Source organism: Oryx dammah, unplaced genomic scaffold (assembly GCF_014754425.2).
Source record: "Oryx dammah isolate SB20612 unplaced genomic scaffold, SCBI_Odam_1.1 HiC_scaffold_23, whole genome shotgun sequence".
Classification (NCBI taxonomy): domain Eukaryota; kingdom Metazoa; phylum Chordata; class Mammalia; order Artiodactyla; family Bovidae; genus Oryx; species Oryx dammah.
In genome coordinates, this window is record NW_024070207.1 from 34577900 (window position 1) to 34601358 (window position 23459).

General features: G+C 43.8%; 1 long non-coding RNA gene across 1 annotated transcript; it reads right to left on the reverse strand.

The window, feature by feature from the left end:
* Positions 1 to 20341: 20341 nt before the first annotated feature.
* Positions 20342 to 23141, reverse strand: LOC120881506. Its single transcript, XR_005725321.1, has 2 exons — positions 22401 to 23141; positions 20342 to 20487 (listed from the first exon to the last, which is right to left on the reverse strand). It is a non-coding gene; the product is annotated as an uncharacterized LOC120881506 (long non-coding RNA).
* Between the last annotated feature and the right edge of the window lie 318 nt (positions 23142 to 23459).

The following is a 23459-nucleotide window of genomic DNA, read 5'->3' on the forward strand; positions in this document are numbered from 1 at the left end:
TGCAAGGAGGTCCAACCAGTCCATCCTAAAGGAGATCAGTCCTGGGTGTTCATTGGAGGGACTGATGTTGAAGCTGAAACTCCAATACTTTGGCCACCTGATGCAAAGAGCTAACTCATTTGAAAAGACCCTGATGCTGGGAAAGACTGAGGGCAGGAAGAGAAGGGGATGACAGAGGATCAGATGTTGGATGGCATCACCGACTCGATGGACATGGGTTTGGGTGGAATCCGGGAATTGGTGATGGACAGGGAGGCCTGGTGTGCTGCAATTCATGGGGTCGCAAAGAGTCAGACACAACTGAGTAACTCAACTGACACAAAAGACATGGCCCCTGTCATGAAGGTATATATAGGATCATTGGCAAAACACAAGGTAACCATGTGAAAGAGGAAAGAACAGATGGAGAAAAGTCTCATCTAGTATCTGCTATGTGCTGGGCATATTTACATCTTATCCTCACCACACTGCTGCAAGACATGTTGTTTATTCATTCACTCCTTCACCCATTCACTTAAATGATACAGGTATGCACAAGGTCAAAGCACTAGCAGGAGAACAAGTTCAGATTCAAACTCAGGTCTGATACCAGAGCCATTATTTCCACTATATCATACTTCCAAACAATACATTAAATCATACAGATTAAGTAAGGAGTACTGACAAAAGGAGTACTTCCCAGGTAGCTCAGTGGTAAAGAATCTGCCTACCACTGCAGGAAATGTGGGTTTAATCCCTGGGCTGAGAAAATCCCCTGGAGAAGGAAATAGGTACCCACTCCAGTATTCTGGTCTGGAGAATCCCATGGACAGAGGAGGCTGTTGGGCTAGAGTCCACAGGGTCACAAAGAGTCAGACATAGCTGAGCCACTGAACACACACACGCTGACAAGAGAAGCAGTACAGCATATGGTTGAACCCAAGGAATTTGGAGTCAGACCACCCTGAATTCAAATACTAACTGTGTGACTCTGGATAAGCTACTGAACCTTCCTGAGCTTCTTTCCTCATCAGCAAAGTAGGTACATTAATAATATTTACCCATGGTGTTGAGATGATGAAACAAATTAATATACATAAAGGATTTCACACATTGTTTTCCATAGTAACCAATGAATAGCAAGTGTTCTTAGTATAACACTGATTTTAGTTATCTTTTAAAATCCAAAATTAATCTTTCTCTTTCTACATTCTAAAGGAGGAGGCATATTTCATACTAGTAACAGTATGTTCCCTTCTACTCACAGAGACTGGTGGGAACGAAGAAGAAAAATACATTTCATAGCCTCTGCCAGTTCTTCTGAGCTGCTAAAGTAAGGGACTCCAGGAAAGATGGACTACTAAACACAAAAGATATTTTGGATCTGTGAAAGGACACTCTAGGCAATAAGATGTCAAAAGCCAAATTGTTCTCAGTTAACATGGCAATAGAATACTTCATTAACCCAACCCAAATCTAGAGTTGACATCTGGATAATATACATATGAAGTGTAGGGATTCAAATAAAATGGGATAAAAGGGGGTAGGTAAAATGGAAGGAGGTCTGTGCTACATTGCTCCACTTATCAGCATATTTCATTCAGTTCATTTGACTGCATTGAGAGACCCCCTTCTTTCTTCATTGCTTCATGGACATTGCTTCCAAACCTTCCCAGGTAATGGAAGACTCATGTTTCCTTCCAACAGGGAGCAGCAAGAACGGGGGTCTTCCTGCTAGAACCACAGAATAAGCTATTTAATCAGCTAGAATAATCAGAGGGGGTTGTCTGAAGGACACAGATTTGGGGGTTGGACCTGACAGGGTCAATTGGAGTCACTGTGTAGTAGGAAATTAGAAAGAAAGATTCCAGGAAGAAAGAGGGAAAGAGAAATGATGCCTTGATACATCTAGAAAATAGCTAAAATAAAGGTGCTAACCACCTCTTAAATACAGTTATCAATGTGGTTCCAGTCTTCTTGTGACTTCCGCACAGATTGGGACAGAGGGAAATGGTGAGGACAGGGCTGGGATAAAAAGGGATATCTCTCTCCAAAGACAAGCCTAGCAAATTTCCCTCAAACCAGGTCACAAGCTGGACTATATAAGGGTTATTTAACCACTGCTTTCCCCTAAGTCAAACATTCTGACTCTTACTGGTGAACTTTACTGGGTTGCAGCTGAGATATAATCTCTCAACAGTAAAAAGTGTGACCTCCTGTCACACTTACAGAATTAGTATTAAGTTTTGCTGCTTACAACAAAAAATAACAATAACATTATCCTAAACAAGGAGAAGTATGGAGCAAGACAGTGCAGGACTACTGCAGTACCTCCACAGCCATCAGGGCCCAGGCTTGGTCTAGCTAGTCCATGACCCTTGGCTTCAGGCTTACTGTTCCATGATGGCTGTTCAAGCTGCAACCACAGTCCAACTCCAAGGAAGCAGGAAGGAGCACTGCTTCCTGGATATCCCACACAACACTGCCACTTACATCTTGTTGGCCAAAATAACAAAGTAAATAATAGCTAGCATTTCTAGAGTGTTTACTATTGTGCTAGGCACTGTTGTAAAGGCTTTACAAATATAAAATCATTTATTCATCATAGAAACCCAATACAGTAGGTATTATGATCATATCATTTTACAGATGCAGAAACTGAAGCATAGAGGAGTAAATTAGCAGTTAGTAAGAGATGAGGCATGTAGTCATGTATGGATATGAGAGTTGGACCATAAAGAAAGCTGAGCGCTGAGAAATTGATGCTTTTGAACTGTGATGTTGGAGAAGACTCTTGAGAGTCCCTTGGAATGCAAGGAGATCCAACCAGTCAATCCTATAGAAAAGCAGTCATGACTATTCATTGGAAGGACTGACGCTGAAGCTGAAACTCCAATACTTTGGCCACCTGATGTGAAGAATTGACTCACTGGAAAAGACCCTCATGCAGGGAAAGATTGAAGGCAGGAGGAGAAGGGGATGACAGAGGATGAGATGATTGGACGGCATCAACAACTCGATAGACATGAGTTTAAGCAAGCTGCGGGAGTTGGTGATGGACAGGGAAGCCTTGTGTGCTGCAGTCCTTGGGGTCACAAAGAGTCAGACACAACTGAGTGACTGAACTGACTGGCTGAAGAGATAATGTGGAGATCTAAAACCTACATGGCCTGATACCAGAATCTGTGCCTAACCACAGTGCTCCATACACTTCTAAAACAAGCTAGGCCTCGCCTACCTTGGAGGAGGACTTTTGAAGGGGGTCACCATTATCTGCATTACCTCCACCATAGTTTGGCCTCAGGTCAAATAACAGGGAGGGAACACAGCTTTGCCCATCAATAGAAAATTGGATTAAAGATTTACTGAGCATGGCCCCACCCATCAGAACAAGACCCAGTTTCCCCCTCAGTCTTTCCCATCAGGAAGCTTCCATAAGCCTCTTATCCTTCTCCATCAGAGGGCAGACAGACTGAAAACCACAATCACAGAAAACTAACCAATCTGATCACATGGACCACAGCCTTGTCTAACTCAGTGAAACTATGAGCCATGCCCTGTAGGGCCACCCAAGACAGATGGGTCATGCTGGAGAGGTCTGACAAAACGTGGCCCACTGGAGAAGGGAAGAGCAAACCACTTCAGTATTCTTGCCTTGAGAACCCCACAAACAGTATGAAAAGGCAAAATGATAGGATACTGAAAGAGGAACTCCCCAGGTCGGTAGGTGCCCAACATGCTACTAGAGATCAGTAGAGAAATAACTCCAGAAAGAATGAAGAGATGGAACCAAAGCAAAAACAACACCCAGTTGTGGATGTGACTGGTAATGGAAGTAAAGTCCAATGCTCTAAGGAGCAATATTGCAAAGGAACCTGGAATGTTAGGTCCATGAATCAAGGCAAATTGGAAGTGGTCAAACAGGAGATGGCAAGAGTGAACATTGACATTTTAGAATTCAGCAAACTAAAATGTACTGGAATGGGTGAGTTTAACTCAAATAACCATTACGCCTACTACTGTGGGCAAGCATCCCTTAGAAGAAATGGAGTAATCCTCATAGTCAACAAGAGAGTCCTAAATGCAGTACTTGGATGCAGTCTCAAAAATGACAGAATGATGATCTCTGTTCATTTCCAAGGCAAACCATTCAATATCACAGTAATCCAAGTCTATGCCCCGACCAGTAATGCTGAAGAAGCTGAAGTTGAATGGTTCTATGAAAACCTACAAGACCTTTTAGAACTCACACCCAAAAAAGATGTCCTTTTCATTATAGGGGACTGGAATGCAAAAGTAGGATGTCAAGAAATACCTGGAGTAACAGGCAAATTTGGCCTTGGAGTACAAAACGAAGCAGGTCAAAGGCTAACAGTTTTCCAAGAGAACACACTGGTCATAGCAAACACCCTCTTCCAACAACACAAGAGAACACTATACACATGGACATCACCAGATGGTCAATACCCAAATCAGAGTGATTATATTCTTTGCAGCCAAAGATGGAGAAACTCTATATAGTCAGCAAAACCAAGACCAGGAGCTGACTGTGGCTCAGACCATGAACTCCTTGTTGCCAAATTCAGACTTAAATTGAAGAAAGCAGGGGAAAAGCACTAGACCATTCAGTTATGACCTAAATCAAATCTCTTACGATTATGCAGTGGAAGTGACAAATAGATTCAAGGGTTTAGCTCTGATAGACACAGTGCCTAAAGAACTATGAACGGAGTTTCATGACATTGTACAGGAGACAGGAATCAAGACCATCCCCAAGAAAAATAAATGCAAAAAGGTAAAATGGTTGTCTGAGGAGGCCTTACAAACAGCTGAGAAAAGAAGAGAAGTGAAAAACAAAGGCAAAAAGGAAAGATATACCCATTTCAATGCAGAGTTCCAAAGAATAGCAAGGAGAGATAAGAAAGCCTTCCTCAATGATCAATGCAAAGAAAGAGAGGAAAACAATAGAATGGGAAAGACTAGAAATCTCTTCAAGAAAATTAGAGATACCAAGGGAACTTTTCATGCAAAGATGGGCTCAATAAAGGACAGAAATGGTATGGACCTAACAGAATCAAAAGATATAAAGAAGAGGTAGCAACAGTACACATAAGAACTAATCAAAAAAGATCTTCATGACCCAGATAATCATGATGGTGTGATCAGTCACCTAGAACCTGACATCCTGGAATGCAACGTCAAGTGGGCCTTAGGAAGCATTCCTACGAACAAAACTAGTGGAAGTGATGGAATTCCAGTTGAGTTATTTCAAATCCTAAACGATGATGTTGTGAAAGTGCTGCACTCAATGTGCCAGCAAATTTGGAAAACTCAGCAGTGGCCACAGGACTGGAAAAGGTCAGTTTTCATTCCAATCCCAAAGAAAGGCAATGCCAAAGAATGCTCAAACTACCGCACAATTGCACTCATCTCACATGCTAGCAAAGTAATGCTCAAAATTCTCCAAGCCAGGCTTCAACAGTACGTGAACCATGAAATTCCAGATGTTCAAGGTCGTTTTAGAAAAGGCAGAGGATCTAGACATCAAATTGCCAACATCCGCTGGATCATCGAAAAAGCAAGGGAGTTCCAGAAAAACATCGATTTCTGCCTTATTGACTATGCCAAAGCCTTTGACTGTGTGGATCACAACAAACTGTGGAAAATTCTTAAAGAGATGGGAATACCAGGCCACCTAACCTGCCTCCTGAGAAATCTGTATGCAGGTCAAGAAGCAACAGTAACTGGACATGGAACACCAGACTGGTTCCAAATTGGGATAGAAGTACATCAAGGCTGTATATTGTCACCCTGCCAACATTCAGAAAACTAAGATCATGGCATTTGGTGCCATCACTTCATGGCAAATAGATGGGGAAACAATGGAATCAGTGAGACACTTTATTTTGGGGGGCTCCAAAATCACTGCAGATGGTGACTGCAGCCATGAAATGAAAAGACCCTTGCTCCTTGGAAGAAAAGCTATGACCAACCTAGACAACATATTAAAAAGCAGAGACATCATTCTGCCAACAAAGGTCCATCTAGTCAAAGCTGTGGTTTTTCTAGTTGTCATGTATGTATATAATAGATGGACTATAAAGAAAGCTGAGCACTGAAGAACTGATGCTTTTGAACTGTGGTATTGGAGAAGACTCTTGAGAGTTCCTTGGACTGCAAGGAGATCCAACCAGTCCATCCTAAAGGAAACCAGTCCTGAATATTCATTGGAAGGACTGATGCTGAAGCTGAAACTCCAGTACTTTGGCCACCTTATGCAAAGAACTGACTCATTTGAAAAGACCTACCTAGATGCCGGGAAAGATTGAAGGCAGGAGGAGAAGTGGACGACAGAGGATGAGATGCTTGGATGGCATCACTGACTCTATGAATATGAGTTTGAGTAAGCTCCAGGAGTTGGTGATGAATAGGGAAGCCTGGCGTGCTGCAGTCCGTGAGGTCACTTAAGAGTCGGATATGACTGAGCGCCTGAACTGAACTGAACAGGATAGCAACGGACTCAAGAAAATATTGAGGGGCTTTATTAGGGAAGAAAGGGCAAAGTGGTATATGAATACAAATAGCAGCCTCTGCCGCACCTATGACAAAGATTCAAGATAATGTCTGTGAAAGCAGTTTGAAATACAGTAAAAAGCAGTGTACATATAATGCAGGTAAAGCAAGTTGCCTTGTCAGTCTCCACAGCAACATTAGATAACTCTCTGGGAATTCTGGGACATTGTCTCCTGATTTGGGGTTGGTAAACTCTATCTGATAAACCATTGTTTTTTCTTTCCCAAATAAGAATGTGTAAGTGAAGTGTTCTTTGGTATGGATCCCTGGGAAAATCCCATTTAAGGGGAATGTAGGCCTTTCCAAACAAAACTCATGTCATAAGGAAACTTTCATCACCAGACTCTTCCTTAAAGTAGTGAAAGCCTACAGGCCTCAGACTTAAAGCTGCTGATACAAACTGACTTCATGACAGCAGCTCAAATTTAGATACTGTATCAATAAGGGTTCTCCAAAGAAACAGAACTGACAGGAGATATATATTTATATACATATATATGTATATATGTATATTAAAAGATTTATTTTAAGGAATTGGCTCATGTGTGGAGGCTGGAAAGTCCAAAATTGATTGGGTGAAAAACCTTAGGCAGAATTTCTATCTTATAGTCTCAAGACAGAATTTCCTCCTCTCTAAGAAACCTCAGGTTTTGCTGTTAAAGCTTTCAACTGGTTGTTTGAGGCTCACCCACATTATGGAGGGAAATATCATCCCTTATATCTATCATCCTTGTGCAGATACTTAAGCTCTTTAGGGCCCTAATGGAATGATAATATCTTCCTCAAATAAATGTTGATAGGAGTTTTAAAATATTTATTTGGCTACACCAGGTCTTAGTTGCAGCATGCAGGATTTTTAGTTGTGGCATGTGAACTCCCAGTTGTGGCATGCAGGATCTAGTTCCCCAACCAGGGATCGAACTTGGGCCACCTAGGCTGGGAGCACAGAGTCTTAGCCAATGGACCACCAGGGAAGTCCCATTATTACATAATAGGATAATATGTAATAACGATTTTTTTAGGTTCTACCAAAGTTAGGTATTATTTAGTACATGGTTGCTTTCGCAATCAAGGCTGTAGCTGAGTGTAATGTGATATTATTCAAGCTGGTCCCAGTGGCTAAGGAAGCTTTTGTAGTTATAGTGTCTGGGCTCATAAACCTTGTACAAGGGGGAGCTGCCCAGGTCAGCCACCAACCTCCTGATCTGTATGGCTGGTGTGAAACATTGAGCTCTATAAACCTGTCTGGGTTGGTTGATCCTCTGACAAATTTTATTTCCATTTGAAGAAGCTGGTCAACTGAAGCAGACTGAATAAATTTCAGGAAAAAGACTACACAAAGTTAAACAGATGACTTTATGGCAGGACTTAATCAGAGTTTTAACATGAATCATGAATCTCTAAAAGGGCTTTCTAGTATGCAGCATCAGGAACTTCTCTAACACTTCTTGGTAGCAGAACCTCTGTTTCCATTTTGTTGAACACCTTACATCAGGGGTCCCCAACCTTAAATCAGGGGTCCCCAGCTTAGGAACCGGGCCGCACAGCAGGAGGTGAGCAGCAGGCAAGTTAGCAAAGCTTCATGGGTATTTACAGTCGCTCCCCATCACCTGAATTACCACTTGAACTCCACCTCCTGTCAGATCAGCAGAGGCATTAGATTCTCATAGCAATGAGAACCCTAACCCTAAAGTCAAGGCAGAATATCCTGAGATTGCCACAAAATAAAAATAAAGTGCACAGTAAATGCAATGCAGATGAATCATCTCCAAACCATGTCCATCCCATCCCATGCACCCGCCCCCGACCACTGCCCTAGTCTGGAGAAAAACTGTCTTCCATGCAACTGGTCCCTGGTGCCAAAAAGGGTGTGGACCTCTGGCTTACCTATCATCGTTTGAGAAACTGTGCTTCACAGAGATCCACAGTACCAGGCTACTTTTTAAATCACTATTTATTAGAATGTCTAACCACTTCTACTGAATGCTTGTCCTTAAACCTGAGAGATGGTAGGAGATACCCAGAGTGCCTCATTAGAGAGCTTTACAAAGTGCTACATGATCTTTCTCTAACTCAATTTAAAATGCCAGCTACAACTGTACTAGACTCGACATTAAAGCTGAAATGTTTCAGTTAAAAATTTAACACACAAATGGAAATTCAAGAATCAGGAAGGAACTAAAAGGCTTCTTGGCAAAAGGCACCTTCTAGAATGAATGACCTGATGTTTCCCCTCAGTGTGGAATGGGCCGAGTCATGGAGCTTTTCTGGAAACAAGCCCTGAATCTATACACATTGTGTAACTTTCTACAGTCTGCTTAATGGCAGCCAAATAATCAGAGGAGGAGGGTGTTCCCCTGGCCATTTAGAGGAGATACAGAATTAACCTTTTCTTTTCAAATTCTTTTGCACATTTACACACTACCCTTGATTCCTAGGTTGAGAAGATTCCCTGGAGGAAGGCGTGGCAACTCACTCCTGTATTCTTTCTTGCCTGGAGAATCCGCAAGGACAGAGGAGCCTGGTGGGCTACAGTCTATGGGGTTACAAAGAGTCAGACATGACTGACAGACTAAGCACACTTGAATAGGTAATCTCACTTCTACCCAGCACTCTAGTGCCATAGCTTTCTCATGTATTGGGTGGGCCAAAAGCTCATTCAGGTTTTTCTATAACATCTTACAGAAAAGCCTAAATGTACTTTTTGGCCAACCCAATAGACCTGAGCAAACCCCATGAGGGGGTGACCAAGACCAATGAGACAGCCAAGCCTGCAGGCACAATGGCACTGGCAGCACCCTGCAAGCAAACATTTGTCAGTCCACCAACATTCATAGTAGGTGCTGATCATCCCAACAGATCCACGGAAACTGCAACAATCAGAGTTCTCTTATCTGATCATTCTGCTCTTCATTTGGTCAAAGGGCATAATTGTTGCCCTCACTCCTTCTAGTCCAGTGGCTCAAATTTGAGCCTGCCTCAGACTCCTCTGAAGGACATGATGCATGCATATCTCTGGGCCCCATCTCCAAAGCCTCAGAGTCAGTGTCCCCACGGCATTCATATCAGCACGGCAGTTGGCTTCTTCCCACTCCGATGTAGACGGTCTGTGGCCCCCACCTCAAGATATTGCCGTCTTGGACACAGTCAACCACCATCAAATAAAAACTGGTGCCTATCCAACTTAAACCCAACATGTGAGCTTCCTTCAGGTGTGGAAAGCTAAAAGAAGGTTTGTAACACAATTCACCCGCAGGTTCACTTTCTAATAGAGATACAATTGTTCTATTGGGAGAATGTATTAACTCATTAATTTCACAAGAAAATAAAAATATTTAGTTTAAACCTTACTTTTAATTATAAGCAAATCATTACTTAGCAAAAACAAAAACTAAAAGAATTAGAAGGGCTTCCCTGGTGGCTCAGACAGTAAACAATCTGCCTGCAATGCGGGAGGCCTGCGTTCAATCCATGGGTCGTAAAGCTCCCCTGGAGGAGAGAATGGCTACCTACTCCAGGATTCTTGCCTGGAGAATTTCATGGACAGAGGTGGGCAACAGTGCAGTGGGTTGCACAGAGTCGGGCACAGTACTGTTTAGCTGCTAAGTCATGTCAGACTCTGCGACTCCATGGACTATATGTAGCATACCAGGCTCCTCTGTTCTTGGGATTCTCCAGGCAAGGATATGGAGTAGGTTGCCGTACCCTTCTCCAGAGGATCTTCCTGACCTAGGGATCGAACCTCCAGCTCCTGCATTGCAGGCAGATTCTTTACCACTGAGCCACCAGAGAAGCCCACCAAGCAAATGCCTTTGCCTTTATTGAAATGCTATAATAAACTTTATTTACCTAAAGGTTTTCTTTTTTCCTTCTTTTCTTTATTTCAGAAGAGGCATCTTCAGAAAGGCCATTCTCTTCCTTAGTTGCTTCTGGACTGTTCTGGAATCTTTTCAGGGTACTCAGCCCTGCCACTTGAGCCTGAAAACTGGAGTCATTCATTCCTTATTTTATTCAGTAAATGTTCATGAGCATCTCTAGGCAGTAGAGGTAGTGATTGAGAAAGAGAATGCCTCACCCACGTGGAGCTTCCATTCTACTGGGAGAGCAATGACAAAATACAGAAAGCAGTGCAGGGAGCAACAGGGTCACATCCAAGGAAAACCTAACCCAGACTTGAAGGTGAGGCTAGTGGTAAAGAACCTGCCTGCCAATGCTGGAGACATAGGAAACACAGGTTCAGTCCCTGGGTCGGGAAGATCCCCTGAAGTAGGGCATGACAAGCCACTCCAGTATTCTTGCCTGAAGAATCCCATGGACAGAGGAACCCGGCGGGCTACAGTCCACAGGGTCACAAAGAGTCCGACCCAACTGAAGCAATTTAGCATGCATGCATAGATAGTCAAGCTTTCCCAAAGAAAATGTCACCCAAAATGAATCCCAAAAGATGAAATAAAGCTGACAGAATGGCAGAAAGGACACAGTGGTTTTAAGGAATTGAAATAATTTCAGTATACGTGGAGCATAGCATGGGCTTGGTGGGGTGGGACTGTCAATGGGAAGGGAAGGCAAAGGACAATACTAAAAAGAGACAGTACTTCCTTAATACCTTCTGCTTCTGTGTGAGCTCTCTTACATTGCTTTGTTCCATTATCAGCTTAGTAAATGGAAAAACATAAACTGAAATAGAAAAACACAATTTGGAGTGATGACTGGGTTCACAAAGATGCCCCAGGGGCCCTATCTGTGCTGCCTCTCTCCCTTCTTTGGTGAACTCCTCCTTCCATCTAGCTCTAGGCACATGACCCAAATTGTAGCTGCCATTCTTTTCACATGGTTCAGTATCCTTGGCCATAGTAATTGGCTGAGAACTGAACTTGGCTTGCTCCAAAACTGGCCATGGATAGGTCGCATACTCCTGGCCATGGGGATTAGTCTGGGATTAGGCACGAACTCAAAACAAATCCATCACAGCTCCTCCTCAAGACTTGCTGGACTGGAGCTAGCAAGGCAGCATCTTTTCCCCTCTGGTCCATGAGCTGTGAGCATGTGAGCTGAGAGCTAACACTGCCATGCCCTCTGCCACAGAGGGAATCCTGCTTTCAGGATGGAGACAACTTAAGAATGGAGCTAACACAGAGAGAAGAGATAAGAAGGCACAAGAATCCTGACAGCTTTTCAGCTTCTAGTTTCCTTCCTTAAAGGCCAACACCGAGGCTGCCCTAGTTCCTGTCCTTCCCAAGACCTGACTATTCAGCATTTTCTCTCAACCTCTGAGCCACCAGGTACTCCTCGTAACTAACTTCAGCCCGTTCCACCTGGGTCTCCATCACATGCTTGGATGCACTCTACTTGCCATGTTCCTCTGAACTGCTTTTCTCGAAGTGGGTATGGAACAGCCATGAATATGTAGATGATTTCCAACTTGCTCAAGGCTTTCTCCATTTCTTCACCTCATTTCTTTACATCCTTACTCACTTTCTCTCTTCGGAAGGCTTAGAAACCAGCAACCAAAAGAGAATCAGGTATCATACAGGATTGAAAAGGCCTCCTCACGTCTGCCCTCCTGGGAAAAACCATTGTTCCATGGGGCCATTGGCTACTTAAGGGTGAAGGAGAAAATGAGTCAAGTAGACCTTTTCAGAGAAGCTCTCCACACACTCTCTAGCCCCTGGCTTGTCACCTGAGTCACTCAGAACTCTGCCATAACTGGGTGTCCAAGTTAGGGAGGAAAGGAGGTCACTGAGACAGGACACAACAGAGTTGGCCAACAGAGCCTACTGTTGACTCATACTCAACATGGCAAAAATAGAACTCTCTGTCCTCCCCTAAACTAACTCCTTGACACAGCTCCCTTTTTCCTTGCCTTATCATTCTCCTAGTCACCCTGATCTGATCACCAATTTCTATCTCTCTACCTACCCTGTAGTCAGTGAGATACTGATTCCTACCATTTTTTTTTCCTTTGAAATATCATTTATAGTCACTTTCCTCACCATTCTCACTGTCTGAACCAGGATCCATCACCCCCTGCTTGTGCCATGTGCCCGGTTGTGTCTGACTCTTTGTGATCCCATGGACCATAGCCCACCAGGCTCCTCTGTCCATGGAATTTTCCAGGCAAGAATACTGGAGTGGGTTACCATCTCCTCTGCTCAACCAGTCTCTTATATGGTTTCTCTGACATCACCTCCTCTCCCCAAGCCTGAGCCAAAAGGACCAAGGACAGGTCCCTGGTCCAAGGGTTGCCAATCCATATTCGGCCAGTGACCTGAGACAGAGCCTGGTACAAACATATGAACTAGACTGATCAGATTCTCTAAGAAATTTGGCCTAACAGGAGTTTTTGCAGTAGCACGTGATCCTAACAATGCTGACCTCTAACTTTTCTCCCTGGGCCACACTGTCTCTTCAGTCTCTTCAGTCGTGTCAGACTCTTTGTGACCCTATGAACTGTAGGGATCAGTCCATGGGATTCTCCAGGCAAGAATACTGGAGTGGGTTGCCATACCCTCTTCCAGGATATCTTCCCAGCCCAGGGATCAATCCTGCATCTCAAGTCAGTCTCCTGCATTGGCAAGCGGGTTGTTCACCACTAGTGCCACCTGGGAAGACCCAACTTTTCTCCACATTCCTTTTGAAAGGATTATGCAATTTTATGGGGAGAAGGCAATGGCAACCCACTCCAGTACCCTTGCCTGGAGAATCCCATGGACGGAGGAACCTGGTGGGCTGCAGTCCATAGGGTTGCTAAGAGTCTGACACAACTGAGCGACTTCACTTTCACTTTTCACTTTCATGCATTGGAGAAGGCAATGGCACCCCACTCCAGTGTTCTTGCCTGGAGAATCCCAGGGATGGGGGAGCCTGGTGGGCTGCAGTCCATGGGGTTGCTAAGAGTCTGACTCGACTGAAGTGACTTAGCAGCAGCAGCAGCAGCAGCATGCAATTTTATGAGAACAAAATCTTTGGATATTTTTTTTTAAATAAAAATTATTTGGCCTAGAAATACTAGAGGGAGAAGGAGAGAGGGAGGGGTGGGGAAGAGAAAGAAAATGGAGAGAGAGAAAGGAGGGAGGGGGCAGGGAAGGAGAAGAGAAAAGGGGGAGGGAGACGGGAGAGAAACAGAAGCTGAGGCTGAAAGGATGTGTGGAAAGAAGGCATGAGAACAGACTTTTGGACTCAGTGGGAAAAGGAGAGGGTGGGGTGATTTGAGAGAATAGCATTGAAACATGTATATTACCATATGCAAAATAGATGACCAGTGTGAGTTCAATGCAAGAAGCAGGGCACCCAAAGCCAGTGCTCTGTGACAACCTAGAAGGACTGGGGAGGGGGAGCAAGGTGGGAGGGTGCGTTCAGGATTGAGGGGGGGCACATGTATACCTACGGCCAATCCATGTTGATGTATGGCAAAAACCATCACAATATTGTAAATTAATTATTCTCCAATTAAAATAAATAGATAAATACAGAAGGCATGAAGACAAGTCAGAACATTAAGGGGAGAAGTAGAAAGCTGGAGCCTTGGTGGGCTAGCTGCACAAATGAAAACTGTAAGGAAGCCGAGGTGAGGAGTATGATAGAATTGGGAGCTTTAGAAAGGATGAACTGAGCAGATGGGGAAAAGAAGGCAGGCAGGAATGAGGGGAGATTAGGGCTGAGTGATGTTCCTAGTACAACACTCGAGTGAAAAGTCCCGCTCCTGCTGCTGAGGTCACTGAAGCTGCTGTGGATCCAAGTACAGTTCCCACGAGGTCCCACTGCACTCTGCTTCCTGGTCTTTTAGTCCCCTAAAAGTCTCTCTCTCCTTTGTAATTCTTTAACAATGTACCCACCTCTTAATTCAGGTCATTTGAAAGAGTCTCTATCCCTTGCAAACAAAAGAAGCTAATGAGCAGAGTTCAGATGAAACCCTGTCTGGCTTCTGAGAAGCTCATTATCTGGCCCCATACATGCATATCCAGCCGTCCAGTCCCACAACTCCTCAAGCAGGACCCTCCACTTCAGAAATGTTTAGTCTGCTGGTCCCTGTGCCTTTATTGACCCTTCTGCCTCACATGTACTCACTTCTCTTCACCTGACCAGTTTCTATTCCTGCTTTAAGCCTCAAATCCTCTGGGAAGAACTTCCTAGCCCCTCCAGCCCACATTACTTCTCGTTCCTCTTCCCTACTAAGCCCTATAGTCTGTTTCATGTGATCTAGCCCCACATTGTACACTGACCTGTATTTTTCTCTATTTATTCCCTACAGGTTTTTTTGTTTTGTTTGGTTTTCAGTTGGTTCTGCGTGGCATACATGATCTTTGTTCCCTGATTAGGGATCAACCCATGTGCCCTGCAGTCGAGGCCCAGAGTCTTAACCTCTGGACCACCAGGGACGTCCCTATTTCATGTTTTTTAATCTCCCCAACATGTTCTTGAACTCATGAGGAGGAAGAAGAGATTTTGTATTGCTTTGAATTGGCCCACTGGATTGCAAACATGGCAGATATTCACAAGTATCTCTTGTTGGAAAGGCATCTACACAGAGCACTAATATCTTAAGAGGCACATTGCAGAACCTCATTACTACACTAAGGGGCCCTGTGCTCAGAGTGTGGCCATTGAGATTAAATCCAAAGACAGGGGCTCAGCTCAAGGTGAGGCTGCCCTCAGACCCATGGGCCTAGTGAGAGGACCACACTTTTCATTTCCTCCAAGAAGAGAGGGAGAACAGCAAAGGCCTGAGCCCTGGAAATGTCAACTAACAGCTTGATGTCATCTCTCCATCTATTCTAGGGAAAGCATAAAATCCTAACCCTACGTTCCTTTGGGAACAAGCACCTCAAAACACAGGGCAGGGAAATGCCAATCTTTTCCTCCTTTCATCCTCGAGCTTTCCCCACCCCCCACACCAGAGAAATGCTCTGCTCCCTTCCCCAAGGGACAGTGGCTTTTCCAGGCTAAGCCCAAGTCACCTTTGAAAAAGGTTACCATTCCACGTGGGACTTGGAAATACCAAGAAACGCTGAACAGTCTTCTTAGAACTTGTCTCCATCACAGCATTTCAATACCAGAGGAGCGTGTGGTTTCACCCAGTGCCATTTCCAAAACTGACAAAGGACCCATACATCAGCAGTGGCTATTTTGACACTCCATCATGAGTCATAAAATCTCTATTCAACACCCACTCCCGGAGCCGAAGGTATTATTTATTCCAAGGGTTCCATGAGAGGTCTCCACTAAGCGCAGGATAATCTGCTTCTGAAAACCATAGTTAAGAAAAGGGCAGGTTTCTTGTCATCCTCAGAAACTGAAATACAAAAAATAAATCTGACTAAGAACATGTGGGTGGGAAGGCACATGAGAAGAGGATTTAAGAAAAACTTTTCCCATGTTACCCACTCAGGAGCTATTGCTGAGCCATGCCTCTATTTCTTGGTTTCCTGTTTTTGCTTATAGCAGATAAAAACTTGATGGCAGTGATCTTAATTTTCTCTGTCAGCTTGCCAAGCTCATGAGGGTGAGGAGAGGGTAGAAATTGTTCCTGTCCTCAGGCAGGAAGGGCTTCCCAGGTGGCTCAGCTGGTAAAGAATCTGCCTGCAATGCGGGAGACCTGGGTTCGATCCCTGGGTTGGGAAGATCCCCTGGAGAAGGGAAAGGCTACCCACTCCAGTATTCTGGCCTGGAGAATTCCATGGACTGTATAGTCCATGAGGTCACAAAGAGTCAGACATGACTGAGTGACTCACTTTCAGGCAGGAAACTAAAGTTCAAGAAAAGGGGCTCCAGCAGAAGATGGAAAATGTGGGTGACCCCCAAGGCTGCTATGGACATATCTGGAACCACCTCCTGATCTGGGACAGGGACAGCATGTTAGCAAGGAGTCTAGATAGACGTAGAGATGTGGACATCATCAATCTGGAAAATGTACATGAGAGATTTAACAGATCTAAAGGGAACTTCTCCTTTACCTGGCCAGACCAGGGTTTGAAATTCCAACATCAGAAGCTCAGTTGGTTCATTCCTGTATTTGTTGCCTTTTCCCTAGGAGTCATCTTTAAAAAGGTAAATATTCACAGGAGGGATCATATACAACCATTAACATTGTAGTATGAATTAATCTGTCAAATTCTTTCACTAGATGTATATATAGAGAAGAGGGAATAGGGAAGGGAGGGGAAAGAAAGAGAGAGAGAGATGGAGGGAAGGGAAAAAAAGTCATCCTTTCTTGTCTCCTAAAAGTATATTCACAATCATCACTGCCAACTGCTGAACATCAGAATGGATGTCAGAGACTGAAAGCCTCATTTCAGTTTCTTCTGTGTCTGGGCAAGGGGGCTGCCAGTTATGTGAGTCTTTATTTGTTTGGAGGGATGTTGATGAAAGGAAGTCCATTTGAGACATCCTCACAGTGTTACCTCCTCCCCTTTCAAAACCCACCACCACAGCCCTTTGTGAAGAGTGAGACACTATGGTGTTATTTATATTCCGCCTAGAATACTCACTGTCTCAATACTAGCTCCTCCCTCTGCCTAAAATGCTATTCTTCCTGAAATTTACATAAATCCTATATCCCCTTCTCAGACAGGCCTTTTCTATCTATCATGTATCTACTCTAGCACATTGCCAATTTATTTTCTTTGTAACACTTCTCAGTACCTGATTTCATCTGATTTATTTTTGTTTACTTGTTTAATGTTTTCTTCCCTCCATACCACCAATTAGAATTTCTTGAGAATTTCCAATAGCATCTGTTTCATTCACATATGGGCCTAGAACAGTACCCGGTCCATAGAAAATATTCAGTAAATATTTGTTGAATAGATAAATTTATGGATAGATGAATAATGAGTCACTACTCTCAATCCCCACCATAAATGGATATCCCCAAGATTGGTCTGAAATAATTTTCTCAGTGTATGAAAAGATGTTCCACATCATATGTCATTGAAGAGATGTAAATGAAAATAACAAGACACCACTCCACACCTATTAGAATGGCCTAAATCTGAAACACTGTTTATAGTAGCTTTATTCTTAATAGCCTAAACTTGAAGTCCTTCAGTAGGTGAAGGGATAAATAAACTGTGGTACATCCAGACAAAAGGAACACTATTCAGGGCCAAAAATAAATGAGCTACCAAGCCACAAAAAGACATGGAGGAAACTTAAATGCATATTACTAAGTGAAAGAAGCCAGTCTGAAAAGACTGCATACTATATTACTCCAACTATGTGACATTCTGGAAAAGACAAAACTATGGAGACAGTAAAATGATCAGTGGTTTCCAGGGGTGAGGGGGAGACAAAAGAGGGATGAATAGGTAGAGCACAGAGGAGTTTTAGGGTAGTGCTCAGCTAGTAAAGAATCCACCTGCAATGCGGGAGACCTGGGTTTGATCCCTGGGTTGGGAAGATCCCCTGGGGAAGGGAATGGCTACCCACTCCAGTATTCTTGATTGGAGAATTTCATGGACAGAGGAGCCTATTGGGCTACAGTTCATGATGTTGCAAAGCTGGGGCTCCGAGGCTGGGCAAAATAGTCTGGAACCACAAGAACATGTCTGACAAAGGGTAGGGAAAGGCCTCTGGTCCAAAGCCATATATGGGGTTTCCCTGGTGGTCTAGTGGTTAAGAGTCCACCTGGCAATTCAGGGGATGCCAGTTCGATCCCTGGTTTGAGAAGATCCACGTGCTGTGGAGCAAGTAAGCCCCTGTGCCACAACTACTGAGTCTGTGCTCTAGAGCCTGGAAGTTGCAACTGCTGCTGCTGCTAAGTCGCTTCAGTCGTGTCCGACTCTGTATGACCCCATAGACGGCAGCCCACCAGGCTCCGCCATCCCTGGGATTCTCCAGGCAAGAATACTGGAGTGGTTTGCCATGCCCTTCTCCACAATAAGAGAAACCACCACAAGGAGAAGCCCCCACACCACAACAGAGAGTAGCCCCTACTTGCTGCAACTAGAGAAAGCCTGTGTGTAGCAACAAAGGTCCAGCACAGTCAAAAACAACAAATTAAATTAATAAATTAAAAAAATTTAAGCCATATATATGCTCAAAATCCCGAAGACCTACAGAAAGCAACTGTTCAGGACAAAGCAAGCAAGAGAGCAAACTGGAGGGGCCAGGTTTTGAGGAGACTTGGATTCAGAGGCCAATTCCTGTCCTGTTTAGGAAGTTTCTTAGATGTTTCTTATGATGAAAGAACCTTGGCTGAGGAAGCAAGGAAGTGAATCAGCGTAACTTGAGTAGGGAGCATAATGATCAGGATGAAATATAAGAACAAGAGCAAATTGTATAGATAGTTTTGTTGGCAATTACCTAAACTCTGAATTGAGAGAAAGAGGTGTGTGTGTGTCTCAGCTGTGGTGGGGCTAGAACTTCAGAAGTTTTCTATATGCAGAAACCAAAGCTACTATCAACAAACACTTGACTGGGCTCCAGAGAAGGCACCCCTGAGCCATGCTGGGGAGTGGCTCTGCCACGGCCCCCTGGTGGCCATGCGTATATATCCACCCACACAGGTCATGCAGGCAAAGTGTGGAAGTGCAGCCTGAGTCCTGTCCGATGCTTTGTGATCCTCCTGGTACAGAAGACAATGGGAGGAGGCCGTGTAAGGAGTTGCTAGGAGTCCATCTCCTAGTGATCTACCTTCCCCCTCACCCTCCCTACCCCCACCCCTCCTGCCCTGGAGGTTCTCATGAGACAGTTTCTCCTTGCTTCTCAAGTCCTAATGAGGTATGTGGTTTTCTGCCTTGTCTTCTCAGAATATCTAACTATTTTAATATATAAACACACATTTATAAAATATAAATGTTATAAAAATATAAAATACAATTTCTAATATAAATTTATATATTTATTATGCAGAATACAGAACTACTTTGTGGTGGCCTACATAGGGCTTCTCAGCAATGAAGTGCCCCACCACTCATGTTGTGGTCATCTGGCCCATGTCATTCCTTTCAGTGTGGGGGACAACAGCTACAAAAACGTGGCTCTTTCAGCTTCTTTTTGTTTTTACTGTCTACGTGAGTACTCAACTTTCTAAATCTAAAAGTGCCTCACTGTATCCTTACCAGTCAAATCAGTCAGGTCGTGGCCTTGGCCTTGCGTTGTATTGTATGTGTGAGATTGACAGACCTCAGACAGGAAAAAAATAAAGGCAAGCTTCTTATTTATACTATGATGTTTGTGGGGAAAGATTTCCCTGCTGGATAGTTTGAGTGAAAACATTCAAATAAATCTCAATCCCCTCTGAAGAAACCCTGATATGGTCCAAACCCACTGCTGAGACCTTACTCAGTCAGGTCCCTGCTGACATACATGTACTTTGAAGTTACCGGTCATTTGCTACAGGGGGACAGGGCGTCCCTGCAATGCAGACTCATGGCGTCCACAGCCACTATACTTAGAGTATCACAACAGTTCATTTTGCAGCAAACCTCCACTCATCTCAGTCTAATGAGGACACAGCCATTTGTAAAGACTTCAGCTGCTGCTGCTGCTGCTAAGTCGCTTCAGTCATGTCCGACTCTGTGCAACCCCATAGACGGCAGCCACCAGGCTCCCCCGTCCCTGGAATTCTCCAGGCAAGAACACTGGAGTGGGTTGCCAAGACTTCTAGGAAAGGTCTATTGCCTCCTCTATCAACCAGTGCAATTCTTGATCTAACAGGACACTCTTACTTAAGTTTTACATGATTCTTGTCCTGTGGTGGTGACCTCTGTCCCCATAAAGGCAGAGAGGCTAGTCCTTGACCTCCAGGAACTTATACTCCAAGAAGAAAGTCAAAGTGAGCCACAAAAACAAGCACTTAGGTATATAATATACAGTGCTATGTAATAAAAAGGTTCAAGCCAAGGGTTATAAAGGTGGAGTAGGGAAGACAAACTCGCTTCAAATTTGTAGATTAAGTATGGCATTCTGGAGGATGTGGCATTTCAGCAAGGCCTAGAAAAAAACAGATAAAATTTCAATAAGCACAGAAGGGATAATAATTGGGTAAATAGGAAAAACTAAAGATCCTAGAATATAGATAATTCTGGGGGAAAAAAAGATAATTTTTTAACTTAATTCTTTTCTTTAGAGTGATTGGAGATGACCTTTGCATCTAGAAAATATGGACAGGATTCTACAAGCCAGAAACCAAGAACAAGGAAAAGTGTAGGAATTTAAAATATAATTGCCAAAACAAAAAGAAGCAATGGACAGTGAGTAGATGTAAAAGAGCAAAAGTAAGGATAACCCAGTCATTAGACATACTGAGCAGCTGAAGGGCGAAGAGAGAACGGAGAGCGGGCAGACAATTAGGAGAATAGTCAGAAACAACAAAGTGAACAGCAGCAGCTATGGCTCCCATAACTCCAACAAAGTGCTAGTTGCTTTCCTTACAGACTTTAGCTCATTTAATCCTCACAAAACACAACTAGATAAGTTCTGTTATTAAGAAACCGAAGCTCAGAGAACTAAAGGAACTGCCCTCCTGTCAGACAAGTAGCGAGTAGCTGAGCTATGTCTGACCCCAAAACTATTGCTCTCAGCTCCCTCATTGGCAGGAAGGCACCGGGGAAGCAGCAGGGAGGAGACAAGGTTGAAAGCGCCAGACCAGAAGCGGATGTGTTTGGGAAAAGATCCTTCAGAAGCTGGGGAGGGGCAAGGTCTCAGGCATAAGTGGGGAAGTGGCAAAGTGATGGAATAGGGCAGAGGGTGAGGGGGCTTTTCTTCCTGCAAAATTCTGAACACTGCTGAGGAGACCCAGGGAGGCTGAGACGCAGTGAAGTGGAAGCTGAGAGGCAGCAGATCCAAGAGGACCTTGAAACCAATGCTGGGCCTGCCTCCAAGAGCAAGCTGCTTGTGCCTGATGACTCATTCCCCAGGACACGGCCAGTTCCTGGCCAGCAGCCACGCAGGGTGCTGCAGCAGGGCACTGTTCCACACCACGAGGCGCTGTCACATCCAGCTCCCTCCACTGGTCTCCAGGAAGTGTGGCCACACACGAAAGCCACGTTTGACTTTGTGTCACTAAACCATTTCTTCCTGTTGGCCAACTGGAGGGCAAAAGGGATCAAGCTAAACCAATGAAAGGATGTGTCAATTCCAAATTACTCCACAAAACGTTTTCTAAATGTGTCTGAGCTGGCCTTCTATAAAGGGCAAGAGTGGCACAAGAAACTGAAACTCTACCCTTGAAAATTGTTCAAGAGGGGTAGCCCCAAAAATCTGAATTCCAAAACCCCAGAGCAGGTGGCCTTTTCAAAGAGCTGAGTTGATTTTATCACTAGCTTAAGTCTGAATTCACCACAGATTTCCTCCGTAATCCAGGATGTGATAAGAAACCAACATAACAGGAATTCATCTTCCCCCAAGGAAAGGTGAGCATCTCTGAGCTCAACAGACACAACGAACCTAATTACATTGCCTCTTTTCAAGCCTCCCAGTAAAAGTGTAAAATGAAAGAGGACTGAAAGAGGCTGTTTAGCACAGCTATAATGTGACCACGTTTTCTTTTAAAAATGACACACCAAGTAGCTGCCATTTTTAGAAAATGATCTGAAATCAGAGCAAGTGTCACTGTAGCAAAAAATAAATAAAAAAATAAATAAACAAAGACCCTCATTCAAGGGCTTTTGGAACCTGGGTCCCCAAGAGCAGTATTTCCTTGTTAGATTTGATTAATTTTACGCAAAGGTAGGCCAGGAAGGCTGATCTGGAAAAAGAAAAGCAAACCTTTGTGAAGAAAAACAAGTATGTGGCCTTCGGGGAGCTAAGCACATGTTTAATTTTGTGTTTTAAACTTCTCAGCAGACTGCAGATCTATAAAGGGAATCACTGAAAGTGAAGATAACAGATAACGGGCGACTTACCCAGAGCATCAGGCTGTTTTCCGCAAGACGGGGCGAGAAGTGAGAAAGCAAAATCTTTGCTTCAGTTACACAAACTCCCTCTCCTTTGCAGAGAAACTTGATAGCTGAAATGGAGCCAGACGCTAATGCGGGAGGTGCTGCCAATATCTCTGTGCTTGTCCAACACTGACATCTAGTGTTCAATTCTGGATTTTTTTTTCCAGAAAATGATCCACCAAGTAGGTGAATCTCCTCTATGCTTTTTATTGTGAAAGATGCTTCTTCTTTTTCTTTTTGGAAAATATCAAATTATAATTTAATTATTCTTTTGTAAAAGATATTTATTCAATTTATATTTTTAGTTTTAAAAAGTTATAAGGGTTATTTTCATTAAATAAGACTTGGCAAGTGTGTGAAGAAAGCACAGGATCTCTAATCTGAATTTACTGGGTATCATAATTCTCTCTCACATCCATAAAGCACTAATCAGTTTCCACCAGTTATCTTATCTCGTTAGCTATTCAACAACTCTGAGATGAGGGAGTCAGGATCATCTGATTTTGCAGAAAAGGACACAAAGGCCCAGAAAATCTAATAATCCAAGGTAATAGAGCAAGTCAGAGGGGATGCTAGTTCTAGAATCAAAGTTTTCCAGCTTCTAGGCCAGGACTCATTAAGGCATCATTTCCTTTGTAGAAAGAAATTACGCTCAACTGATGAGGGAAAAGGCAAATGGGGACACACAAATATACATACCCTTCCTTTTGCTCTGCACCATTAAAGCCTTGACATTAACTAATGAGCAGAGAGGAAAGCCACTGTGGATGATAGCCACACTGCATTTTAGTTCACCGAGAAAGACTTGGCTAAAGCTAATGGACCCACTGGGAATTATTAACCTTCCCCTCCAGCCTACCAGAATCAGCCACCACAATGAAGTGCAGGGGCTGGTGTTTACAAACACCCAAAGAACTTGGACTGTCACCGAAAGAGCTTGAGAGTTGGTTACATTATGGTCAGATTTAGGCACTTTCCCCCAAGCAGCTGCATTCTGATGATGCTAGCAAGCTTCCTAATTAT